We start from the raw sequence: 27,641 nt of genomic DNA on the forward strand, positions 1-27,641 counted from the left end.
TTTTTTGAGATGTAGCGACCACGTCTGCATGCAGCAGTCAAGATGTGGGTGTACCATGGACTTGTATAGAGGCAATATGATATTTTCTGTCTTATTATTGAGCCCTTTCTTAATGATTCCCAACATTCAGGAGGCAGAAGAAGAGCTTGATATCAACACAAACGACAACTAAGGAAGAGATCATTTAAGCCATCAAATCCTTAAAAAATGGGAAAGCTCCAGGCAAGGATAACTTAAATGCAGAATTGCTCAAGGTAAATCCTGAGTTAGCAGCATCTATCCTGGCCTCTCTATTTACATCAGTCAGGGAAAAAGTGCCAGATGAGTGGACCAGTGGGGTTATAGTGAAGATACTAAAGAGAGAAATTCTCTGTGATTGGAGTAACTGGCATGGTATCACATTTTTATCTGTGCAAAGCAAAGTATTGTGTAAGATCATAGTCCAGCATATATCAGAGGCAGTTGATAGTGTTCTCAGAAAAGAGCAAGCGGGTTTTCGGAAAGGCGTGGATGCGCAGACCAGTTCATCACTCTGTGAAATGTAATAGAACGATGCTTAGAATGGCAACAGCAGCTCTACGTAAACTTCATAGACTTTGAGAAGGCTTTTGATAGCATTCCAGCCTGTGGTGCATTCTGCGGGCATATGGAATCCCTCTTCATATAATCATCATCACCAGAAGCTTTTATTTCAACTTTACATGCAGTGTTGATTACAGTGAGCTCAGTTTTGAAGTTGAAACAGGAGTATGTCTTTGGTATATCATGTCTGCAATCCTCTTCAGCATTGCCATTGACTGGGTAATGCAGCATACAACAGGAGACATGCCAAGAGGCATTAAATGGACACCCTTCTCATCCCTTGAAGACCTGGACTTGGCAGATGATCTCGCTTTCTTAGTACATACCCAACACCATATACAAGAAAAAACAACTTTACTCAACGCATTCAGCAGGCAAATTGGACCGAAAATCAATCACAATGAGACAGATATCATGACTTTTAATATTGCCTCACCATAGAATCATAGAATCATAGAATATCAGGGTTGGAAGGGACCCCAGAAGGTCATCTAGTCCAACCCCCTGCTCAAAGCAGGACCAAGTCCCAGTTAAATCATCCTAGCCAGGGCTTTGTCAAGCCTGACCTTAAAAACCTCTAAGGAAGGAGATTCTACCACCTCCCTAGGTAACGCATTCCAGTGTTTCACCACCCTCTTAGTGAAAAAGTTTTTCCTAATATCCAATCTAAACCTCCCCCATTGCAACTTGAGACCATTACTCCTCGTTCTGTCATCTGCTACCATTGAGAACAGTCTAGAGCCATCCTCTTTGAAACCCCCTTTCAGGTAGTTGAAAGCAGCTATCAAATCCCCCCTCATTCTTCTCTTCTGCAGACTAAACAATCCCAGCTCCCTCAGCCTCTCCTCGTAAGTCATGTGCTCTAGACCCCTAATCATTTTTGTTGCCCTTCGCTGTACTCTTTCCAATTTATCCACATCCTTCTTGTAGTGTGGGGCCCAAAACTGGACACAGTACTCCAGATGAGGCCTCACCAGTGTCGAATAGAGGGGAACGATCACGTCCCTCGATCTGCTCGCTATGCCCCTACTTATACATCCCAAAATGCCATTGGCCTTCTTGGCAACAAGGGCACACTGCTGACTCATATCCAGCTTCTCGTCCACTGTCACCCCTAGGTCCTTTTCCGCAGAACTGCTGCCGAGCCATTCGGTCCCTAGTCTGTAGCGGTGCATTGGATTCTTCCATCCTAAGTGCAGGACCCTGCACTTATCCTTATTGAACCTCATTAGATTTCTTTTGGCCCAATCTTCCAATTTGTCTAGGTCCTTCTGTATCCTATCCCTCCCCTCCAGCGTATCTACCACTCCTCCCAGTTTAGTATCATCCGCAAATTTGCTGAGAGTGCAATCCACACCATCCTCCAGATCATTTATGAAGATATTGAACAAAATGGGCCCCAGGACCGACCCCTGGGGCACTCCACTTGACACCGGCTGCCAACTAGACATGGAGCCATTGATCACTACCCGTTGAGCCCGACAATCTAGCCAGCTTTCTACCCACCTTATAGTGCATTCATCCAGCCCATACTTCCTTAACTTGCTGACAAGAATGCTGTGGGAGACCGTGTCAAAAGCTTTGCTAAAGTCAAGAAACAATACATCCACTGCTTTCCCTTCATCCACAGAACCAGTAATCTCATCATAAAAGGCGATTAGATTAGTCAGGCATGACCTTCCCTTGGTGAATCCATGCTGACTGTTCCTGATCACTTTCCTCTCCTCTAAGTGCTTCAGGATTGATTCTTTGAGGACCTGCTCCATGATTTTTCCAGGGACTGAGGTGAGGCTGACTGGCCTGTAGTTCCCAGGATCCTCCTTCTTCCCTTTTTTAAAGATGGGCACTACATTAGCCTTTTTCCAGTCATCCGGGACTTCCCCCGTTCGCCACGAGTTTTCAAAGATAATGGCCAAGGGCTCTGCAATCACAGCCGCCAATTCCCTCAGCACTCTCGGATGCAATTCGTCCGGCCCCATGGACTTGTGCACGTCCAGCTTTTCTAAATAGTCCCTAACCACCTCTATCTCTACAGAGGGCTGGCCATCTCTTCCCCATTTTGTGATGCCCAGCACAGCAGTCTGGGAGCTGACCTTGTTAGTGAAAACAGAGGCAAAAAAAGCATTGAGTACATTAGCTTTTTCCACATCCTCTGTCACTAGCTTGCCTCCCTCATTCAGTAAGGGGCCCACACTTTCCTTGGCTTTCTTCTTGTTGCCAACATACCTGAAGAAACCCTTCTTGTTACTCTTGACATCGCACCTGGAGCTGCAGCTAGCAAGAGATTTGGCCCTCCTGATATCTTTCCTACATGCCCGAGCAATATTTTTATACTCTTCCCTGGTCATATGTCCAACCTTCCACTTCTTGTAAGCTTCTTTTTATGTTTAAGATCCGCTAAGATTTCACCATTAAGCCAAGCTGGTCGCCTGCCATATTTACTATTCTTTCGACTCATCGGGATGGTTTGTCCCTGTAACCTCAACAGGGATTCCTTGAAATACAGCCAGCTCTCCTGGACTCCCTTCCCTTTCATGTTAGTCCCCCAGGGGATCCTGGCCATCTGTTCCCTGAGGGAGTCAAAGTCTGCTTTCCTGAAGTCCAGGGTCCGTATCCTGCTGCTTATCTTTCTTCCCTGCGTCAGGATCCTGAACTCAACCAACTCATGGTCACTGCCTCCCAGATTCCCATCCACTTTTGCTTCCCCCACTAATTCTACCCGGTTTGTGAGCAGCAGGTCAAGAAAAGCGCTCCCCCTAGTTGGCTCCCCTAGCACTTGCACCAGGAAATTGTCCCCTACGCTTTCCAAAAACTTCCTGGATTGTCTATGCACCGCTGTATTGCTCTCCCAGCAGATATCAGGAAAATTAAAGTCACCCATGAGAATCAGGGCATGCGATCTAGTAGCTTCCGTGAGTTGCCGGAAGAAAGCCTCATCCACCTCATCCCCCTGGTCCGGTGGTCTATAGCAGACTCCCACCATGACATCACTCTTGTTGCACACACTTCTAAACTTAATCCAGAGACACTCAGGTTTTTCCACAGTTTCGTACCGGAGCTCTGAGCAGTCATACTGCTCCTTACATATAGTGCTACTCCCCCACCTTTTCTGCCCTGCCTGTCCTTCCTGAACAGTTTATAACCATCCATGACTGTACTCCAGTCATGTGAGTTATCCCACCAAGTCTCTGTTATTCCAATCACGTCATAATTCCTTGACATCACCAGGACCTCCAGTTCTCCCTGCTTGTTTCCAAGGCTTTGTGCATTTGTATATAAGCACTTGAGATAACCTGTTGATCGCCCCTCATTCCCAGTATGAGGCAGGAGCCCTCCCCTCACAGACATTCCTGCCTGTGCTTCCTCCCGGTATCCCGCTTTCCCACTTACCTCAGGGCTTTGGTCTCCTTCCCCCGGTGAACCTAGTTTAAAGCCCTCCTCACTAGGTTAGCCAGCCTGCTGGCAAAGATGTTCTTCCCTCTCTTCGTAAGATGGAGCCCGTCTCTGCCCAGCACTCCTCCTTCATGGAACACCATCCCATGGTCAAAGAATCCAAAGCCTTCTCTCCGACACCACCTGCGTAGCCATTCGTTGACCTCCACGATTCGACGGTCCCTACCCAGGCCTTTTCCTTCCACGGGGAGGATGGACGAGAACACCACTTGCGCCTCCAACTCCTTTATCCTTCTTCCCAGAGCCATGTAGTCCGCAGTGATCCGCTCAAGGTCATTCTTGGCAGTATCATTGGTGCCCACGTGGAGAAGCAGGAAGGGGTAGCGATCCGAGGGCTTGATGAGTCTCGGCAGTCTCTCCGTCACATCACGAATCTTAGCCCCTGGCAAGCAGCAGACTTCTCGGTTTTCCCGGTCAGGGCGGCAGATAGATGACTCAGTCCCCCGGAGGAGAGAGTCCCCGACCACCACCACCCGCCTTCTCCTCTTGGGAGTGGTGGTCGTGGAACCCCCAACCTCAGGACATCGCATCTCATGCCTCCCCCCAGCCATATCATCTGGTCCACTCTCCGCATTGGTACCTGTGGAGAGAACATGAAAGCGGTTAGTTACCTGTGTCTGTGTTACTGGAACCCGGACATTCCGCTTACCTCTTCTGGAGGTCACATGTTGCCAAGCTTCTTCACTGGCCTCTTGGCTCCTCTGTGCAACCTGCTCTATATCTTTAGAGCTTTGTGCCCCTAGAAGGCTATCCTGAGTTTGGTCCAGAAAATCCTCAGTCTCTCGTATACAACGCAGGGTCGTTACCTGTTGCTCCAGACCTTCAATCTTTTCTTCCAATATGGAGACCAGCTTGCACTTTGTACAGACAAAGTCGCTTCTGTCCTGTGGAAGAAAGACAAACATGGCACATCCAGTGCAGGTCACAACAGCTGAACCCCCCCCTTCCATATCACCTACCTACTATGAGCTTCTCAGAGACGTTGGCAAGATGTAAGCCTCACTGGGCTCACTTCAGGCGAACTCCCAGGCAAACTCCTGCTGTGAGCTGCTCTGCTGTCCCCGCTGCTCAGCTGGTTCGCGATGCTCTGGCTATTTTTAAACAGCCAGGCTTCCCTGATGCAAACACACAGACACCCTAATGCCCGCCCCCTGCAGGCTAGCAGCCAATCAGACACTCACTCAGGCTCTCTCCCTGCCCTCCCAGCAAACACACGCACCATGACCAGTACGGATGGAGGATCATGTTCTCATCAATGTAGAAACATTCACATACTTGGGCAGCACCATCAGCCAGGATAGTGAAACAAGCCAGGACATCCAGAACAAAATCAGTAAAGCCAGGGACACCTTCAGTAGCCTTAAACACTGTCTGGAAATCATCAAAATTCAACACCAAAACCAAACTCAAGATTTATCAGAGCTGTATACTTTCAATTTACTTTATAGTGCAGAATGCTGGGGAATGAGAAAGTATGACCTGCCTCAGAAAAATCCTCTATATTTTGGCCCAGAACAATTTCAACCAAGATCTGTTGACACAGTGCATCCAATGATGAGCACCGTCGTTGTCAGGAGGCGTTGGAGATAGATTGGCCGTGTGCTTTGGATGGAAACTGATTCTATCACCAGAGTAGCAATAAGATGGACATCTGAAGGCAAGTGACAACGAGGCTGCCCCAAAACAACTTGGCGAAGAGCTGTGGAAACCGAGCTGAAAAACCTGGGGCACAGCTGGTGAACCATTGACAGACTTGCCAGAAACTGATAGGAATGTAGGAGCTTTGTCGCTGCCCTAAACGCCAGAGGCGTAATGGGAACATGATGATTCTGAAAACTGACCATTTATTCCTACCCTTTGTTTCCTATCCATGAGAGGACTTTTCCTCTTATCCCATGATAGCTTAGTTTTTCGTATGAAGTTTATAATTTACCTATACTTTCTATTAGACAAATTTAAATGTCTGTATTTTCACAAAATCGGGGAAATTGTTAGGTTCCCTATATAATTATTTCTATTTTGTACTGAAATGAGCCTGGTATCAGTACAGCCACTTACAAATTTATCAGTAATTCAGTATATATGGTTTCAAGGCACATTGTGTATAAAGATTTGAATCAATTTCAGAAGTTTCCTCTCACAGAATATCATATTCTTTATTCTCACCTTTGTTCTTGAACATGGTCTTTTGCAGTGAACTCTAATACATCTCCTGTATTTCTCCCCATTTATCAAATATTTAATAGTCTGTAGTGAACTATTTTATTTCTAAAACTTCATTATTTTTACAACTGTATGATAGAACATCTTAGTGCATTATAAAATATTATAAATTCAGTTTTAATTGTCAAAATGAACAAAGTTAACCTGGTACTGTATTATCCTTGCTTTTTTATTATGACAGGTTTCAGAGTAGCAGCCGTGTTAGTCTGTATTCGCAAAAAGAAAAGGAGGACTTGTGGAAAACCATTTGGTGGAAAACCAAATGCATCCGATGAAGTGAGCTGTAGCTCACGAAAGCTTATGCTCAAATAAATTTGTTAGTCTCTAAGGTGCCACAAGTACTCCTTTTCTTTTTTATGTTTCCGATTTTGCTAATTTCCAGTGGTTTTCTGTCATTAGTGTAAATTAGTAAGGTTCCACTGTAAATTAGTAAATGGTTGAGTAATCCAGTGACATATGCTCTAGATACTGTATTATTGGTGTGTAAACCAGAGGTTCCCAAACTTTGGTTAGTGGCAGGTCACTTTTTGCTCTCCCCTGTTCCATTTGGTCAGTTCTTTTCTCAAATGGGAGAGACTGAAGTGTTCTCCGACTGGTTTTTGAATGTTATAATTCTTGACGTCTGATTTGTGTCCATTTATTCTTTTACGTAGAGACTGTTCAGTTTGGCCAGTGTACATGGCAGAGGGGCATTGCTGGCACATGATGGCATATATCATGCTGGTAGATGTGCAGGTGAATGAGCCTCTGATAGTGTGGCTGATGTAATTAGGCCCTATGATGGTGTTTCCTGAATAGATATGTGGACAGAGTTGGCAACGGGCTTTGTTGCAAGGATAGGTTCCTGGGTTAGTGGTTCTGTTGTGTGGTGGCTGGTGAGTATTTGCTTCAGATTGGGGGACTGTCTGTCAGCAAGGACTGGCCTGTCTCCCATGATCTGTGAGAGTGATGGGTCGTCCTTCAGGATAGGTGAATCCTATCATCATCCTTGATGATGCATTGGAGAGGTTTTAGTTGGGGGCTGAAGGTGATGGCTAGTGGCGTTCTGTTATTTTCTTTGTTGGGCCTGTCCTGTAGTAGGTGACTTCTGGGTACTCTTCTGGCTCTGTCAATCTGTTTCTTCACTTCAGCAGGTGGGTATTGTAGTTGTAAGAAAGCTTGATCGAGCTCTTGTAGATGTTTGTCTCTGTCTGAGGGGTTGGAGCAAATGCGGTTGTGTTGTAGAGCTTGGCTGTAGACAATGGATCGTGTGGTGTGGTCTAGATGAAAGCTGGAGGCATGTAGGGTAGGCATAGCAGTCAGTAGGTTTCTGGTATAGGGTGGTGTTTATGTGACCATCGCTTATTAGCAACGTAGTATCCAGGAAGTAGATATCTTGTGTAGACTGGTCCAGGCTGAGGTTGATGGTGGGATGGAAATTGTTGAAATCATGGTGGAATTCCTCAAGGGCTTCTTTTCATTGGTCCAGATGATGAAGATGTCATCATTGTAGCGCAAGTAGAGTAGGGGCATTAGGGGACGAGAGCTGAGGAAGCATTGTTCTAAGTCAGCCATAAAAATGTTGGCATATTGTGGGCCATACAGCTATATCAGAAATGTAATATATGTCATCATGTGCCAGCAATGCCCCTCTGCCATGTACATTGGCCAAACTGGACAGTCTCTACGTAAAAGAATGAATGGACACAAATCAGACGTCAAGAATTATAACATTCAAAAACCAGTTGGAGAACACTTCAATCTCTCCGGTCACTCGATTACAGACCTGAGAGTGGCTATCCTTCAACAAAAAAAACTTCAAAAACAGACTCCAATGAGAGACTGCTGAATTGGAATTAATTTGCAAACTGGATACAATAAACTTAGGCTTGAATAGAGACTGGGAGTGGATGAGTCATTACATAAAGTAAAACTATTTCCCATGTTATTTCTCCCTCTATCGCACCCCACACTGTTCCTCAGACGTTCTTGTTAACTGCTGGAAATGGCCCACCTTGATTATCACCCCAAAAGGTTTTCTCCTCCCCACCCTCCTGCTGGTAATAGCTCATCTTAAGTGATCACTCTCCTTACAGTGTGTATGATAAAACCCATTGTTTCATGTTCTGTGTGTGTGTGTGTAAATCTCCCCACTGTATTTTCCACCGAATGCATCTGATGAAGTGAGCTGTAGCTCACGAAAGCTTATGCCCAAATAAATTTGTTAGTCTCTAAGGTGCCACAAGTACTCCTTTTCTTTTTTGAAAAAATGGATGTTGCCCAATTCAGAAGATCTAAAAATGGCAATACTGCAACCAAAAACTTCAAAAACAGACTATAATGAGAAACTGCTGAATTGGAATTAATTTGCAAAACGGACACAGTTAAATTAGGCTTGAGTAAAGACTGGGAGTGGATGGGTCATTACACAAAGTAAAACTATTTCCCTATGCTTATTTTTTCCCCCACAGTTACTCACACCTTCTTGTCAACTGTTGGAAATTCGGTAGATAGAAAGATTAACCTAAATAATCTATATTGAAGCTCCTGGAACCTCATAAGGTGGGGTCCCTAATCCATGAACTATTGGAACTCACTTACAAAGCTTTTCTTAAATATTACATGAATATATTGTCTCATAGTATAGAATTAGAATTTATAATCCCTATTCCGTGATGAGATAACTTTGAGTTAGTTTTAATTAAGATTGGATATTTTCGATAAAATGCTTTTTGAGGAAAATATTTAAATTAAAAATCGACTTGATTTTTTTAAAAAAAAAAATCATTGATTTTTATCCATTCTGTTTGTGTTTTGCCATATTACTTTTCCACTAGATGTTTTGGTAGAAATTTCCCATTGTTACCAAGTCTTGTGTTTTGGACATTTCTGTTTGTTCTAGAAATGCCTCATCATCCATCTCCTCCTGATTTGTTCTTTTGTTGTTTTTTCCTCCCTTCTATCTTCATTGAGAGTTTTGCCTTGACTGCCTCTCACCTCCTGTTGGACCTCAGAACAAGAGTATATGTTATTGATATATAATGCAATATCTCCTCCCTTTTCCTCCTATACTGAAAAGCTATACTTCTCTATACCAGTGTTCCAGTCATAAGATTTATCCTACCAAGTCTCTGTGATGTCAACTAAGTCATAATTTAGTTTATGAACTAATATTTACAGTTCATGCTCTTTACTCCACATACTACTTACATTTGGTATAGACATCTAAGATGTTAAGCAGATTTCCCTACTGTTGTTCCTCTTTTTGCTCCTGTGACCCTGCGGTAATTTTCCATTCTTCTCTCCCCCTGCCAATATGCAGCTCTCTTAAGGTCCCCTTTTTTTATACCTGCCTATGGACTTTTGTTACCTACCCTCTTCGAATCTAGCTGAAAGCCCTCCTCCCTACATTGGTGAGTTGGTGTGCAAAAATGCTCTTCTTCGAGTAGCGTCCCTATGGGTGCACCACTCGAGGTGCGCATGTGTGTCTCGAGCCCTTGTTTGGAAATTTCTAGCTAGCGGTTCTTGTTTGGCACGCGCGTGAGCCCTATGCCTCATTGCAGCAAACACTGAGGCTATCTAGAAGTGGGCAGGCAAACCGTCCTCGGTTCATTCTCTACCTCCTAGGCCCCAGATGGAACGCTAGCATGCCCACTTAGAGAGTGCTCAGCCTTTCTCTTTACTTTTTCTATATAAGGTAGTTCAGTGTTGTTAGTATTAGTATAGGTAGTTTTAGGTGAGAGACTGCTTTCCCTCCAGGAGATTTGTCTTCTCATGATGGGGTATACCTATTTTCCAGGCTTCAAATATTCTCTCTCCTACCAGGAGGCTATACCGGTGAGTTACGGACACTCCAAGAGTGTCCATTGCCTAGGAGAGGCCCATATCTCCCAAAAGTTGTTTTTTTGTTGAGTCCTTTAGTCCAGGGCCAAGAAGAACAGAGAGATGTAGCTCAGACTATTGGCGATGGAACATTCCCTGCAATGCATCCGATGAAGTGAGCTGTAGCTCACGAAAGCTTATGCTCTAATAAATTTGTTAGTCTCTAAGGTGCCACGGGTACTCCTTTTCTTTTTGCGAATACAGACTAACACGGCTGCTACTCTGAAACCTGAGCCCCTATGTATCTGTTCCGAGACTGATCCAGCACCCTACCCACCTTGGGACGTGCTTCTCCTAAGAAAGGGAAGTCTTTGGAGCATCCAGGGAAGACTCCCGAAAAGAGTAGCATGGATTCTATACCTAAGGAGCTAAACTCCATAAAAGAGCAGGTCCCTGCCAATGTTCTCAGTCTCCAAGGGTACTGTGCAGGCCAAAGACTCTTCCTCTGAAACCAGCGGGCCAGTAAAGTGCCAGAGCTCCAAGGATAGGAAACACTGCTCCAATAGGAGGGTACAAGCACTCTCTAGTAAAAAAGAAACCTAAGGTATCATTAAGCTTGGCCTCATCATCAGCACCAAAGCATTCCACTCAGCAGTTGGTGCCATTGCGCACCTTAATCAAGCCATTGGTCCTGATGCAAGTAGCTCACCTGGGGGTGTCTGTACCAGCGGTACCCTTGGTATCAAGCAGGCATTGATGTCCAGCAAGGCCTGCGGAATGCTCAGCATTACTGGTACTGTTGGCTACAGCTGTGGAAACTTCGGCTATGGTGTTGGCATTGGCATCCTTTCCAGTACTGCAGGAGTTCCGATACTCGAGGGATCTCTGTGTCAGACAAACCACAGTCCCCTTTGCTATCAGGTACCAAGTGTTTCACAGTGCCGAGACCTCTGAGTGGCCACTCCCTGGCACAATACTCTCCTCTGTTCTCATTGGCTCTCTGGCAATGGGAGAATGTGGAGGAAGAAGAGGACGACACCTGGTCGGCCTCCTCGATTTCTGTTAGGGGTTCTCCTACATACCGTTTCGGGAATTTGACCTCGTGTAGGGAGGACTTTGCAGTGCATCAAGCATGGTGAAACCAACCCTATATGCCACCCCCACTCCCTTATGGACCTCCCAACAATGGCAATATTGTAATCTGTGGGCTGCCTATTGGCAGCAGTTCAATAAACTACCCGTCTTGTCCTGCAGGGAGACCAGGGTTCCTCATCCTCCCTTCCAAGGCAGGAAGAGACGTTTGAAGAGTTGGAAGCTAGGGCAGACAGGGAATTCACTCCTGAAACACGCATTTTGTTGTTGCTGGAGAGGTGCTCATGCCTTGCCCCCCGTTCATCACTGACCACTTCAGACAATTCCGGGACCCTAGAAGGGTAGCAGACACCAATCCCTCTGGAGGAGGTCAAAGACCAGCAGCACAGGCTGCTTGATATTTTGCAGTCAGCAACAGTCTTCAAAATGGGGCTACCCATTAATGAGGCTCTCCTGGATCTGACTGACACAGTATGACCGATGCCATCCACTATTCCACCAATATTCAAAAGGGTGGATAAGAAATATTATGTATCTCTTAAGGACTGTAACTTTTTATTTTCCCATCCCTCACCTAACTCCCTTGTGGTGGATGCTGTGAACAAACGGGGTAGACTGCAATTTTCAAGTGCTACCCCCTGTGACAAGGATCAAAACCGATTGGACCTTTCGGTATGAGTGTTAGTTGTCCACCAGTTTGCAGTTCCAAATTATGAACTATCCAATGGTCATGGCTAAATATAACTTTACTAATTACAGCAAGCTAACGACCTTCATTAAACATCTACCACAGGACTTCAGGAAACATTTCCAGTCTGTTGTTGCAAAGGGTCATACCGCTGCCAGGTCCATCTTCAGTGGTCTCCCACAGTGAAATCTGATATTGTGTGATTTTTATCCTATACTATACAGATTTCACAGGGGAGACCAGCGTTTCTCAAATTGAGGATCCTGAGGCAAAAGGGAATTGCAGGGGGGCCACAGGGTTGTTTTTTTGGGGTCACAGTATTGCCCCCCTTACTTCTGTGCTGCCTTTAGATCTGGGTGTCTAGAGAGCAGCGGTGGCTGTTAGCCAGGCACCCAACTCTGAAGGTACTGCCCCACCAGCAACAGTGCAGAAGTAAGGGTGGCAGTACCACACCATACCACCCTTACTTCTGTGCTGCTGGCTTCAGAGCTGGGCGGCTGGAGAGTGACGGATGCTGACTGAGGGTCCAGCTCTGCAGGCAGAAGTGCAGAAATAAGGGTGGCAATACCAAACCATGTCTTCCTTACTTCTGGGCTGCTGCTGGCGGTGGCTCTGCCTTTAGAGCTGGGCTCCTGGCCAGCAGCCTCTGCTCTCCAGCTGCCCAGCTCTGAAAACAGCGCCGCTGCCAGCAGCAGTACAGAAGTAAGGGTAGCAATTCTGCAACTCCTCCCACCCCACACTACAATAACCTTGTGGGGCCCCCCCACAATTCCTTTAGGGGTCAGGATCCTTAAAATTACACCACCATGAAATTTCAGATTTAAATGGCTGAAATCATGAAATTTATGATTTTAAAAATACTATGAAATAGACCAAAATAGACCGTGAATTTGGTAGGGCCCTAATTACTGTATACTTCTTTATGGAAAAACTGAAGAGTCTGGAACTTGCCTAACTTCACAGTGTAAGACAGCTACAGAGTTGGGAATAGAGTTGGATCCTGACTCTGTCTCCTGTTCTAAACTCTAGACAACACTGCTTGGTACTTATCGTTCTTGTTGTTATGGGTTCGATCACATAAACCCCCTTGGGACTGTCACCTGATGTGCTGAGACTACCTCTGAGCCCGTTTTCCCTGCCAGTTTGGGACTTCAGAACCCTGTCTTGTTGAGCCAGACACACTAGCCTGCTGCAAACACAGACCCAGGTCTGAACCACGTCCCCCAAAGCTGCAGACTTAACTGAAAATGGCTTAGCAAGTGTTCCTGTCTCTAGCACCAAGACACCCAGCTCCCAATGGGATCCAAACTCCAAATGAATCTGTTTTACTCTGTATAAAGCTTATACAGGATAAACTCATAAATTGTCCGCCCTCTATAACACTGATAGAGAAATATGCACAGCTGTTGCTCTCCAGGTATTAATTACTTTGGTTAATAAAATAAGCAAAAAGTGATTTTATTAAATATAAAAAGTAGAATTTAAGTGGTTTGAAGTAATAACAGACAGAACAAAGTAAGTTACCAAGCAAAATAAAACAAAACACGCAAGTCTAAGCCTAATACATTAAGAAACTGATTACAGATGAAATCTCACCCTCAGAGATGTTGCAATAAGCTTCTTTCACAGACTAGACTCGTTCCTAGTCTGGGCCCAATCCTTTCCCCTGGTACAGTTCTTGTTAGTTCCAGCAGGCATCTTAGGTAAAAAGCAGGAGATTTCGCATGATTCCAGCCTCCTTTGTTCTGTTCCACCCCCTTATATAGCTTGGCACAAGGCGGGAATCTTTTCTCTCTGGGTCCCCACCCCTCCTTCTAAACGGAAAAGCCCCAGTTTTAAGATAAATGCTAGTACCAGGTGACATGGTCACATGACCTCTGAGACTCCAAGCCTTCATTCTTCCCGGTCTGACTCACAGGCAGGCTTGCAAATAAACAGAGCCATCTACAGTAAATTGTCCTGGTTAATGGGAGCCAAGATACCAAACCACCTTTTGTGGCCCATATGTTGCATAATTACAATAGGACCTCAGAGTTGTATTTCATATTTCTAGTTTCAGATACAAGAATAATACATTTATACAAATAGAATGACCGCACTTAGTAAATTATAAGCTTTGTAATAATACCTTACAAAAACCTTTTGCATAAAGCATATTCCAGTTACATTATATTCACGCTCATTAGCATATTTCAAAAAAATCATATGAAGTGCAACGTCACACTTGTAATGCCACTTTTACCTTCCAATGAGCTGCTGTTCTCTGTTAACTGTTGTCTGAGATGGTTTGTCTAGGGCTCTGCTACTATAGAAAAACAATAGACAAAAGGAATCGTGCAAGGAAAATGTATTTGTGAAATTGGTGTCTTTTTAAAAATATATATGTGTGTAAATGCATTTTTAGCTGAAGATAGTGATATATATTTGTAACGATTTTTGTTTTTAACTTGTATAGAGCTTATTTGACAGCACTTTATGTACAGTCAGTTTCACTGTCCTCCCCCCGCCCCCTTCAATGCTGGTGGTTAGTCACTTTGCCCTGTTTGTGAGAGCCTTCCATACAGTAAAAGGAGAGAGCGATGCTTTAAACCCTAGGAAAATGCAATTATGTAAAACCATGAATTGGCAGAGGGACTTGGGGACTTGAAACGACTTCTAACTCATTGTTTTAAAGATGACTAGATGTATCATTATTCATGTTTAAAATGACTTGCCTGACACATGAGACTGGGTCTGTTCTATCCACCATGCACGCTTGTTCATTGTGTCAGACCTTTTCTATTGTTCACTGCTTTTATGTTTTGATATGCAGTGTATTCACATTTTACTGTCTCAAGCTTGACAATGTAATTTTCAGTCACACTGTATTTTTCCATCTAACCTGGTCCCCAAAACTTTGATTAGAAGTTATATATTAGATGTTTCCCCAGTGGAAGCTATGTTATGTTACATTAGCCCATTTGGCTGCTCTCTTTGAAAATGGTGGCTGAATATAAATGCTGTTAACAGCTGTTAAGTAGCTCAAATTGATGGTAAACAGTATGTTAGATGTGGATGGATTGGAAGACTGCTGCAGGATATTAAGTATTTGATTTTCAAAATACTGTTTATACCCTGATATTACCTTTAAAGACGCTATCAATTTTCAGTAAGATTTCTTATTATAAAGCCTGTCAAGCAACTGCCAAGTGCAGATATCCAGCATTTACATTCACTGTGCTACATGATGATAGCCGTGACCTGATTCCAATTAAGGATTGCACATTGCAGGAATCTTCCAAATATTAATGTGTGCTACCTTCAGAACAAACTGTGAATTCCCTTTAAATACAGACCACTTAATGAAAGTAGTATTTTCTGCCATAATATTTGGTTTCTGGTAAAAGTTGAATAGTAATTAATAATGCAGTTTCATGTTTTTCTTAAGTCTTATAATCTCATTAAATCACAAAAAGATGTATGTATATGTGCCATTAGATGGCAGTAATACAGGGAGTAATTTCTTCAGTAGTTCGTGCTACCCCACATTGCATTGTCATGTTAATCATTAAAGTAACTTTGGACAGTGTTTAATTAACTAGTTACTACTCCACCAAAACAAAATGCACTGTTAGTGGTTGAGGGAAGACAACACATTTTTTGATGTTTAAAACTGCAGTGTGATTGACACAGAGCGCTAGGAATATACATAATGTCTACCAAAACAGTTTAAAGATATGGTCCCTGGCTTGAGGAATCTGTGTTGTAACTAGGACAGATATGAAGCACTGGATAATTGTTGAAATGCAAGATGCACATACCTCATTTGCTGAGTTGTTCACTAAAGATGATGATGATGATGCAAGTGGTTTTTTTTTTTTGTTTTTTTTTTTTTAAATCGGGTTGGAAGGTGCCATGGGAACACTAGGAGTTGAATCTTTTCCAAAGATAAAAGGTAGTGTGAAACCAGGAATAAAAGAGGATGATTGTGGAGGACCATGACTGTGATAGGGCACAGAATGACACGTAATAAGATGTAGGCTGTGGTAGTGTGTGCAGAACCATGGAGGTGAAGATGAGGAGAATAAACTTGATATAGAAATTAAAAGAAAAAGGGGGTCAAGATTTGTGGAGATGGTGTAGGTGGAACAACCGAAAAGGAAGATATGTTTTGGACAGAGTGCAGGGGAAAGGGGGGGAAATATTCATTTGTGCATGTGTGTTTGGGGAAGTGATGTGTAGAAAAGGTAGTTTACAGTACATAGTGAATATATAATTGAGAATAATCCAGTACGTAGTTTATACTGGCTAGTGTAGTTACGTGGCCTTAATATATTTTCACTTAATGCCTCATACCCTCTCATAGCTCAGTTTACAGTAACCCAATTCTAAGGCCTGGTCTACACTTGAAAATTAGATTGACCTAGCTTTGGGGCTGACGTGTGAACATTTTTTTTTTTTTAACCTGAGCACCATAGTTAAGTTTACCTAACTCCTGGTGTACATGTAACTAGGTGGATGAAAGAATTCTTCTGTCAACCTAGTTACCGCCTCTTAGAGAGATGGATTTAACTACATTGACAGAAGAACCTCTTCCATCAGTGTAGGACGAGTCTGTTATGGTGCTCCAGCGGCACAGCTGCAACATCATAGGTATACCGTCATAGTGTAGGCATGCCCAAAGGTTGTATTAATGCTAGAGAATTAAACCACTGCTTACACTGTACTTTGCTCTTGTCGATACGTTGCTTGATTGGTACTTATTGCACGGTTGCTAGCACAGCTCTCTGTATCAGTTGCTTTTGAGAGCTATCCAGGGAAATAGACAGAAGATGTGAAACTGCATGATTCCCTTGCAAATTTCTATAAATTTTCAGGTGGAGGATGTTCTGGCATAAGATATAAAATTTGCTGCAATAATCTCTAATCCTCTGGGGCCTCCAGAAAAGCTGGCACTATGTATTTGAGAATAACTTGTTCACTAGATGAAATGCTGTTTTTGGATCCGGACCATAATCAGACTGGTGGTACTGAATTGTCCTTGAGACCTGGGTTAACCAACAGTGACTGTATAACTTCACAGTGAGGAAGGAGACACTTCTGTCCCTCTGTACTGAGTTAGCCTTAACGTTGCAGTGCCAGACCGCTAAGATGAGAGCATCACTCTGTTGGGTCGAGAGAGAGAATAGTGTTGCTTTTATGGCTACCCCATACAGTCAGTAGCTTGGAATCAGAAAGCCCATGGTAGAAGCTACTATTGTGGAGGTTTGCATAGTGATACATAGCATATTGCAAGGGATTGTAATTAAGGTGATCAGTGTGCCAGAGATTAATGGAGGGGTTTAAACAACAGGGATTCTGAATTGTGCAGGAGCTATTCAGGAAACCTATCTGCCCATATTCTGTGATGTCATCTCCAGTTAGTCAAGGAGTATATTAACAGAAAAGGCTACTTCTCAATGGTGATGCAGTACAAGTTCTTGGATGTGTAGGTAGAGTGGTCAGAGAGCATGACTTCCAGAATTTTCAAAAATTGGAGTTTTCAAGATTGGGCAGAGAGGGACTCTATTTCCAAAAAACAAACAAACAATCCAACAACACACAGACGTCAAGATTTCCATTCCCACCTTGATTACGAGTGATACTGCAGTGCTCATTCTTACTTTTGAAGTGATTGGGGGTGGGGTCTTGGGGCAGGGGGAAGAGGCAGTGCAATGGTGGGGGCCCGTGGAAAAGGGGTAGTGCGGGGGCGGGGCCTTGGTAGGAAGGGGTGGCATGAGGGAAGGTAGATGTTTTGTTTTTGTTTTTGTTTTTTAATCGCTGGGAGAGCTCTCTCCTGGTGCTAAAGCATGTCTACACTGCCCACGTGACAGCGCTGCAATGTGGGTAGTGTAGACATACCCTGAGTTAATGTGTGAGCTACAGAGAATAAAAAAGATTATCTAATAGGTTCATAAAATGCATCTCATTAGGATTCTAATTTTTTCCTTCTGTGGTTTTGTAAAGTGGAATGCCTGGGGAATGCTGTCGGGAGGCTGGAGAGTAGATGTTACAATAGGTAGCGTTGTCCCGATTTTGAAGAAACTTGGGTAAAAACTGGGACATGTTTCCCAGGATTCTTAATTTCTTGCTGCTTAGAAGAGACCTATAAGGCATCTGCTTTGTTTTTCTCCTTCATCACCACTGTAGTCTTTTATACTTCTGTTTCTACAGATGCAAGAGAATTTACTCAGCACTGCAGAGTTTATAGGCCTCAATCCAGCAGTTGGATCTGCAAGGATATCCCATTGTCCCTGCCTTGGGCAATAGAAGTCAGTGGGGCTCCTGAAGGTGCCAGAGGCCACTTGGGCAAATCCAATTGCAGGGTGAGGGTCTTTAGATTGTGCAGAGATTCAGAAAACCTATGTTTGCTCCATATTGATTGATCAGTGGGATTCCTTTAGTGTGCTCCAGGTGAAGAAAGTGTATATTTTCTGTTTCCTAGAAACTGGTAATTTAGAGAGAAAATGTGGGTGAGGTAGTGTCTCTTATTTGACCAACTTCTTCTTCAGCTCTGGGAAAGGTACTCCCAGAGTTGCAGCAAAATGCAAGATGGAACAGTTTAGGCTAAGTAGTTAGCACATATTGAAGGGACCATTCAAGGTAAAGTGGCCCTGTTAACACCTCTGCAGTCATAGAATTAAGGGGAGAAGGGGCTAGAGGGTTACAGATTGTTGTAATAAACAATAAATCCAGTAAAAAGAAAAGGAGGACTTGTGGCACCTTAGAGACTAACAAATTTATTAGAGCATAAGCTTTCGTGAGCTATAGCTCACTTCATCGGATAGTCTCTAAGGTGCCACCAGTACTCCTTTTCTTTTTGTGAGAAGTGTTCACCCACTGGTGATAGGGTCTTTTTATCTTTTATCATTTTCCTGTGTGAGGTCATTCAAGAGCATAGTGATTGTCTGGTTTCATGCACATAGTTGTTGTTGGGGCATTTAATGCACTGGATGAGGTACGCCACATGTTGTGATAGGCCTGTATAGGATCTATGGATCTTGAAATGTATATTGTGGGGGGTATTGATCATTGCAGCGATGGAGATACGTTTGCAGCCTTTGCATCTGTTTTTCTGGCAGGGCTTGGTGCCACTTCGAGTTGTGTTCTGGTGTGTGGGAAGTTTGCTTCTGATGATGAGATTGGGGGTTGTTTTGAAGGCCAGAAGTGGGGATTCAGGAAAGATTTTTTTTCAGGATGGGAATTCCATCAAGTATGGGTTGTAATTTGATATCATCCCATATGGGTTCCAGTGTGTGGAGTGCTAGGTGACAACCAATGGTGTGCAGTCACAGGGGTTTTTATTTCTATATCAAAGCAAAAAGAAAAGGAGTACTTGTGGCACCTTAGAGACTAACAAATTTATTAGAGCATAAGCTTTCGTGAGCTACAGCTCACTTCATCGGATGCTGTAGCTCACGAAAGCTTATGCTCTAATAAATTTTAGTCTCTAAGGTGCCACAAGTACTCCTTTTCTTTTTGCGAATACAGACTAACACGGCTGCTACTCTGAAACCTATATCAAAGCAGGTTCTCTCAGGGTATTTTGGTGGCCTGTTCTATGATGCAATCTATTTCTCTGGTGAAATGTCCTTATTTGGTGAAGATGGTTTAAAGTGTGTGAAGGTGTATGTATGCTGGACTTATTCCTCAGAGCATATTCAGTGGTATCTGAGTACCTGGCTGTAGATAACAGCTTTCTTGGTGTGTTCAGGGTGGTTACTGGATCTGTGAAGGTAGGTGCAGTGATCCGAGAATTTCTCATACAGTAACTCCTCGCTTAACGTTGTAGTTATGTTCCTGAAGTTATACTTCCTGGAAAAATGTGACTTTAAGTGAAATGATGTTAAGCAAATCCAATTTCCCCATAAGAATTAATGTAAATGGGGGTGGGGAGTAGGTTCCAGGGAAATTTTTTTCACCAGACCAAAAACATATATAATATTGTACACAACAATGATGATTGTGAAGCTTGGTTGAGGTGGTGAAGTTAGAGGGTGGGATATTTCTTGGGGAATGCCTTACTGCTAAATGATGAACTAGCATACGGCTGAGCCCTCAAGGGTTAACATGTCGTTAATGTAGACTCACACTCTACAAGGCAGCACGAATGGAGGGAGGGGAGGCAGCATGGCAGACAGAGAAACACACCGTGTGTGTGTGAGAGAGAGATGTGCATTTCCCCTTTAAGTATGCTGACCCCATTCTAAGTATATTGCCTTTAAAAAAAAAAAAATCAGGAAGTTGAGACAGCAGCTGTGGCCAGCAAGCCCTCTCCATCCTGAGCCCTGTCCTGTCCCCACTGTGCTCTATATGGAGAAGGGGTAAGCGGGGGGGCAGGAGTAGGGAGGAGGGGGACACCCTGACATTAGCCCCCTTCTTCCCCCCTCCCCTGCACAGCAAGCAGGAGGCTCCCAGGAGCAACTCCAAGGCAGAGGGTAGGAGCAATACATGGCCATGGGGGGAGGGACAGTTAAACTGCTGGCAATTGATAGCCTGCTGGGCGGCTGCTGCACAGGGAACTTAGGGGAGCAAGGAACTCATGGGGGGCTGCCGGTCTACCCTGGTTCCAAGCCCACACCAGCTCACTCCAACGGGCTGCTCTTCCTGCAAGCAGTGGACAAAGCAGGCGTTGTAAGGGAACCAAACAACGTTAAGAGGGAGCATTGCACAACTTTAAACGAGCATGTTCCCTAATTGATCAGCAACGTAACAACGTTAACTGGGACGACTTTAAGGAAGGAGTTGCTGTATGTGGCTGTCTGTATGGTTCCATTGTTGAAACTGATTGTGTTGTCCAGGAAGTTGCTACTGTGGGTGTGTTCCAGAGAATTTAATGGATGGGTGGTGATTAAAATTGTGGTGGGAATCTATGAGGGAGTTCAAGCAGTCTGTCCAGAGGATGAAAATATCATCTATGTATCTCAGGTATGTCATTGGTTTGGTGGTGCATTTGTCCAGAAATTCTTCTTCAATTCACCACAAAGGGGTTGGCATATTGGGGAGCCATCCTAGTACCCTTGGCTGTTTGCATGGTTTGGACAAAGTGTTTGTTGCTGAATGTAAAATTGTTATGAATGAGTTTGGCAATGTGTTTGGGGTGGCTATCTGAGGGTTGTCCATTGTCTTGTAAGCATTTGAGGCAGACAGCTATGCTGTCATTGTTAGAAATGTTGGAGTATAGGGAAGTGACTTCCATGGTGGTGAGGATAGTGTTCTGAGGGAGGTTGTTAATATTGCATAGTTTGTGGAGGAAGTCAGTGTGTCCTGGTGGAGTTGGCCCTTAGTGGTTTGAGGATGGTTTCTGAGAGTCCCAATATTCCTTCAGTAAGAGTGCCACAACCAGGTATGTTGGGTCTGCCTGGGTTCCCTTGTTTGCGTATCTTGGGAAGCATGTAGAAGGTCCCTGGAGTGAGTTTGTGGGGGGAAGAGTTTGTAGACCTTCTTTTGGAGTTGTTTGGGGAAGGATTTGATGATATTAAATCTCTGGATAAATTGTGGTGTGGGGGGTGAATAGAGCCCGGCAAATCTGTGGATATCCACTTTATATCTGCTGACCATGTTTGTGGCCTGTGGCTTGGATGCAGATACAAATTCTGTATCTGCGCAGGGCTCTATCTGTGAGTACTTTATAGTAGACAGTATCGGAGAGTTGTTAGTTGGCCTTGTTAATGTTGTCAGCGTGGTTGAGAACTACAATGGTGTCCCTTTTGTCTGGTGGTTTGATCACTATCTGGTAGTTAGATTTCAGGGACTGTATGGCCGTCCTCTTGGTGGTGTAGAGATTATGGTGGATATGATGTTTATTAAGGATTTCACAGTCAAATATTTTTCATCCTGTGGTGTTCAGTCAGATGTTTCTTTTTTCTTCTTATTGTTTGTGGGGACATGGTAATTGTGAGTGGTGTCGTCCTAGTGAAAGAATTCTTCCTGTTCTCCACATATTAGTACGGTATCAGGTTCTGTGGTAGGGCAGAAGTTCAGTCCCTTAGAGAGTAGAGAGAATTCAGCTCCAGTGAGGCACTGTGTTGATAAATTAATGATGATTGGGTATTGTGTAGTGTCCTTGTGGTGAATTCTGGTGCCATGGTTTCCCCTGGAAAGTGGTGGTCTGAGGGTTGTGGAGTAGTTATAGTTGGTTCCACTTTTTGTTTTTGTGTTGAATGGCTGTCATCAGCAGGTGGTTTTGTTTGTTTTTGATAGTTGTTTTGGATTTCTTGCATGATTTCCAGGCAATTTTCAAAATACTTACAAGTATTCTTTTGGAAGGATTGGTATTGGATTTATGGAGATGTATAATCTCCATGCATAAGGGCCAACCTGGAAGAAAGTGAAAAGGTATCTGCAGGAGAAGCAGGTGATCAAAGCTGGCATTACTGGCAAAGCAAAGGGAGTAGTAGACAATGTCGTAGATTGTAAATTCTGTGGGACAGCGCCTGTGCTTAGCTCAAGTTTATTCAGTACCTTGCAGTGAGGCTCTGATCCTGATGTCTCTTGGCAGTGCCATAATATAATTTTTTAATAATAATAATAAAACTTTACTTAGGCCTGGTCTACACTACACTGTTGGGTTGACGTAAGGCAGCTTACATTGACCTAATTATGTCAGTGGACAAACTACAGCCTTGTCCCACTGTTGTAAATGACCTATTACACCAACATAATTCCATCTCCATAAGAGGTGTAGGGCTTATGTTGGTGTAGTTAGGGCGACACAGTATCTGTGTAGACACTGTGTTACTTACTTTAGCTGTTGGTTGTCTTGCCAATTTCAAGGCTCCATGCTGGAGCCAGCTCCCCACTCCAAGCTGGCCTGCTGCCTGGAGGCTCCTTGCTCTGGAAGGTGAGAAACCTGGGCAGCTGTCAGCGGGCAAGCGAGAGCTGGACTCCAGGTGGGGAGCAGTGCAGAGGTCTCTCAGCCCCCCCCACTGCTTCTCTTTAGTCTGTGAGGATGTGCACCATTGACAGAAGGAAGGTAGTGTGGACATCAGCCACTGCAGTAATTACTGCGGTGGCTATAGGTCAACCTGTGCTGTAGTGTAAACATGCCCATAGAAAATACTTTGCTCTTAATAATATTGTTTTAATTGTGGTTTAGATTTTATTCACGCTGCACTCACTAGCCCCATTTTTTTTTTGTTGCCATGAAACTTGAAAAGCTATGCCATGTTATCCTTTCATGAAAGAGATGTTGTACAATTGTGAATTGCTGAATTTAAACAATTACAACAACTTTACAGAATGTTAACTCCTTAAACTATCTTCTCAACTATTAAGACATTAAGAATTTGTTTCTACTTATTTAAAAATGGTTCTTAAAAGTTTTCAAGTAGGTTGTATCTTTCAGTCTGTTAATTATTTGTGAAGAGTCATTGCTGTATGTTAATGGTTTACAGATAAATAAGACTCTCTGCTCCAGAGTTATTAGGATCTGATTTTCAAAAGCTCTGAAAATTGAAGCCAATGAAAGGTGTAATTGCTCAGCACCTCTGAAATCAGACCATACTAAAATTAGGTGAAATACAGGCAAAGGAGAGAGTGCATCTTTAAAAGAAGTGAGAGTTGCGTTGATAAGAGAGGACATAAATCTAGTTAACGGGTAAAATTTTCAAAAGTGCCCATGTCAAATGGAAGCTTAGGCTCCTAAATCAGTTAGGTGGGATTTTCAAAAGCACCTGTTTTAATTTAATACCTTGTATTTCTGATGTGATAGGAGGTTAGTTAGCTAATGAGGGTGACGCATGAGAACAGAGTTGAGTAGGTAATTGTGGGAAGGAAGCCAAAAGTGAGCCTTTAGGAGTGACTCAAAAGAGAAGGAGGTTGCTTGGTGCACTGGTGGAAGGACACTGTTCTAAGTGTTGGAAACAGTGTGGGAAAATGTGTATAAAATTACCTATGATTCTGACCAACTGGGAAATGCTTCAGGATTCCCTAGATAGGATACACCTTCTATTTTCATAGATGACAACAGTTTTTACATTTTTTACAAGTCTTAAAGTGTTTTGTATACTTTCTTAATTGCTGAAGACTCCATTATTCTGATTCCCCCAATCACACTGCCATCTTCAATTCCTCTTTAGCCTTCCCCCCCCCCCCCACAAAAGTTCCCTGTCTAGGCTCTTTCCAAATTTTTTGTGTTCTTCAATATTCAAAACAAAACAACTTTCCCTACCAATTGCTAAAAACCTTGGTACGTGCCTTATCTCACTGTGACTACTGAAATGTCTATAGTGCTGCTTCTCTGACCATATTGTTGCCCTCTTTTTCAAATAATTTTCCTGGCTTAGTCTTTAAGCCTAAATTGCTCTTCCTCACACTCAAGACTCATGACAGCCTCACCTACATCTCAACTTGTGATTTCCTCCTACACCCCGTCTCTTGCTCTGTGCTCGCTTTATAGTCTCCTCCCACTCATTACTTTGTACCTCTTTTCGTGACTTTCTCTATACTATGAACATCCTTTCTCTTCTGTGTACTATAAAAACTCCTCTTTCAAATCCTTCGTGGACTTCAGTTCCTAATCTCTTCTATTGTGCAGTTCTCATACAGCCAGATCCTTAATCATTATATGAGTTATATCATTCTAATTTAGATTTTACCTTAGGACTAGGACCTTGTTTATAAGGTACCTTGTATACCTGTGCCACTATATAGATAACTTTTAGGAGGGTTATAAAGATTAACTCCTTTAAAAAAAAGTTTTCAGCATTTGCCAAGAACTCGGAAACGTCAGCAAGAAATAGAGAGGTCTGTGTGGGTCATGTCATTGCAGTGGTAGATAATATGGAATGCTGTTTTGATAATGCAAGTCACAAGAGAATAAAAAAGTACTTCAATCAGGCTGCATTAACTCCTTAGTGCTGGGAGTTGGGGTTTCCTTGCATCACACAATTTTGGTGTGAAACTGTGACGGGTTGTCTCTAATGACTTCCGCTGAGCTACAAAGGGGTATATTTAACAAAAACTGTTTAAACCAGCCTTCAAACCAATCATAAAAACGTACCTGTCCAGGCAAAATTTCTACAAGCCTATCTGTTAGTATAATTATGGTTACATTAAAAACTGATTTACTTGCCAACCAAAAATATTACTCTATTTGGATAAGTAGCGTTTTTTCAAGAGTGGTGGAAAGTAATCTTCTCATGTTCTTTCAGTTCACCAGTTTTGATCTGGGATCTGTGTGTTATAGGGAGAGCTGATAGCAAGCTTGTATTTAGGTTTACTAATACTTTCCACTGTAAAAAAGTTTACATAAATTTTTAAGAAGTTTGGATCTCTCTGTTTGCAGCAGACCTTGAAGATTCCTGACCTAGAGAAGTTCATATTATTTGTTCCATGTAACTCTTCTCCTGGCATCAGTGGTAGGAGCCCCCCCCGCCCCCCCTCAGAATTGGGAGGAAAGGAAACTAGCCAGGGATTCCCCTGATCATTCTTGGATGTAGCCCATTTCTTCCATCCCTGCTTTCCCAAATAACAGCTGCTTTCTGCTGTCAAACAGTGCAGGTAGTTCTGTAGCTCAAGATTCAGGATTCAAACTCTGATGAAGATACACGATGGAGTGGTTGTTCCAGATGCATATAATAGGATTTGTGTTTACCTTATTTCCTAGGAAATTATATTTTAAAAAAATACTACGTTAAGAGTTATTTAGGTTGTAAAGTCAAGCACCTCAAAAGTTGGGAAATGATAGGATTATGATTGCCTGTGCAGTCTTAAATCTGCCCGCTTGTGTGTGTGCATTATGCTACCGTCTTTAATTGCATGATCATGTTACTTTTTCTATAGGACCCCGTCTTTATTCAATGCACAGGTTGGACATCTAAGGAGGCAGGATTAAGGTTACATGGGCAACCATACATCTGGCATTTTTGTATGTAATTATTTTTGGTCATATATAAATAGTGGCTCAACCAATGTTTTATTTCATTTGAAAGCCACTAAGAAGCGCACAGCTCTTTGACACAGCCATTTTTTAATATTGTTCCATTTAACCTGGAATCTAAACAGGATTGGAATTCATATCTTCAAAAGTAAAAGATTAGTGAATAAGCTGACAGCACTATTTAGTCACTGAAAGCAACCTAAATATTTTGTAGTCTTAATTCATAATCTCTAATGAGCACATTGAAAGTAATCGTAGATGGTAGCCAAAATATGTATTGACAATTGTGATGGGTTTCCCCTGGGGTGTCACTTGAAACTAGGGTACCACTGAGCCCGCCTGCCCCACTAGCCTGGGTTCCCTTTACACTCCTGCTGAGGCAAGCCAGTAAAGCCCTCCCTCAGGCTTCAAACTGCACTTTACCAGCACACACACAAGTAGGGACACGCCTAGCTGCAGTTTAACACAGATACTGAGATCAGCTGTACATGGGAAAGCTTAGCTAAGGAATTGCCCAGCACTCAAGTGCACCCTCCCCCCCCGGAGTATAAATCCAAAACTGTATCATCTTGCAATGCACAGAAAACTATACAGCGTATGCTTGTTGAAATTCGCACCCTCCCTCATTGTGGAGGAAGATATGCACAGCTTTTTGCCCCCCTCCCCCAGTTATGAATGCCACAAACTGATTTTAGAGAAAACGAAAGCAAGTTTATTAAGTACACAAGATAGATAGATTTTAAGTGATTATAAGGGATAGCAAACAGATCAAAGCAGATTACTTAGCAAATAAAGCAAACATGCAGTCTAAGCTTTAAGATACCAGAGAAACTGGTTACAAGTAGCACATTCTCACCCTACATGTTGTTTTAGGCAGATTGCAGAGATTCTTGAAGGCAAGCTGGTCTTACTTGCAGCTTAAAACTTCAGATATTTAATTCACAGGCTAGACACACTTCCAGCCTGGGCTCAGTCTTTCTCCCCCAGCCTTGTTTTTGTTTCTTAGATGTTTACTGCAGTCATCCTGGGCGGGGATTCAGTGACAAAAGAACCACGATTATGTCACTCCCCTGCCTTAAATAGGTTTTACATATGGCAGGAATCCTTTGTCTTCTAGTGAGATTCCCACCCCTGGTTAGTGGAAAAGTACTAATTTTATCATGGAGTCCAGTATCAGGGGACTTGATCACATGACTCTGCATCCATAACTCAAAGTTTATTTGCAGTGTCCACAGGAAGGCTATCCAGGAATGTGGAAAATCAGCATCTTCAAAGACCTATTGCTTTCTGACCAGTGGGTGTTTTCCAGGTGTAAACACATTTGTAATAGGTTCATAGACAATATTCCTAACTTCAGATACAAAAATGATGTATGTATACAAATGATCGTATTCAGTAGATCATAACCTTTCCAATGATATCTCACATGACCCATCTTGCATAAAATACATTTGAGATATGCTATAATCATATTATAACAATATTTCTATAAGTAATATGGGGCATAGTGTCAAAACAATGATTTTTAATTTTTCAATATAAAAATTTCAGTTCATATTTACATTTCAAGTAAAATTCATGGTAGAAGTTAGGGATAGAAAAGATCTATTAGGTCATTCAATGAATATCTGTCAAAAGTCCGTGTTCATTTTTCTCTGAGTTCTGAGAGATCTCTGATTAGTTCCCTTTGCTCAGTTTGTTGGTGGTTGGTTGTTGGTTGTTTTTGAAGCACCATTATGATGGAAATCTCCCTAAGATATTTCTTAACATCAGCTTGGTCTAATTGGGGCTACAATTGCAGGAAAACTACAGTATAATAGAAGAGATCATTAATGCTGTATTTACAAAAAGTAAACCACAGAAAATCACTGTTTAAATTAAAAGAACAATTAACAATCAAAC

General features: G+C 42.9%; 1 protein-coding gene and 1 long non-coding RNA gene across 2 annotated transcripts in view; both read left to right on the plus strand.

Annotated features, from left to right (window-relative positions):
- LOC122460875 lies at window positions 1-27,135 on the plus strand. Its single transcript, XR_006282466.1, has 3 exons — window positions 1-11; window positions 7,203-7,210; window positions 21,774-27,135. It is a non-coding gene; the product is annotated as an uncharacterized LOC122460875 (long non-coding RNA).
- Window positions 1-27,641, plus strand: part of PRKAR2A (protein kinase cAMP-dependent type II regulatory subunit alpha) — a 157,143-nt gene that overhangs the window by 11,941 nt on the left and 117,561 nt on the right. The window lies entirely within an intron of this gene.

This window comes from Dermochelys coriacea, chromosome 7 (genome assembly GCF_009764565.3).
Source record: "Dermochelys coriacea isolate rDerCor1 chromosome 7, rDerCor1.pri.v4, whole genome shotgun sequence".
Lineage (NCBI taxonomy): Eukaryota > Metazoa > Chordata > Testudines > Dermochelyidae > Dermochelys > Dermochelys coriacea.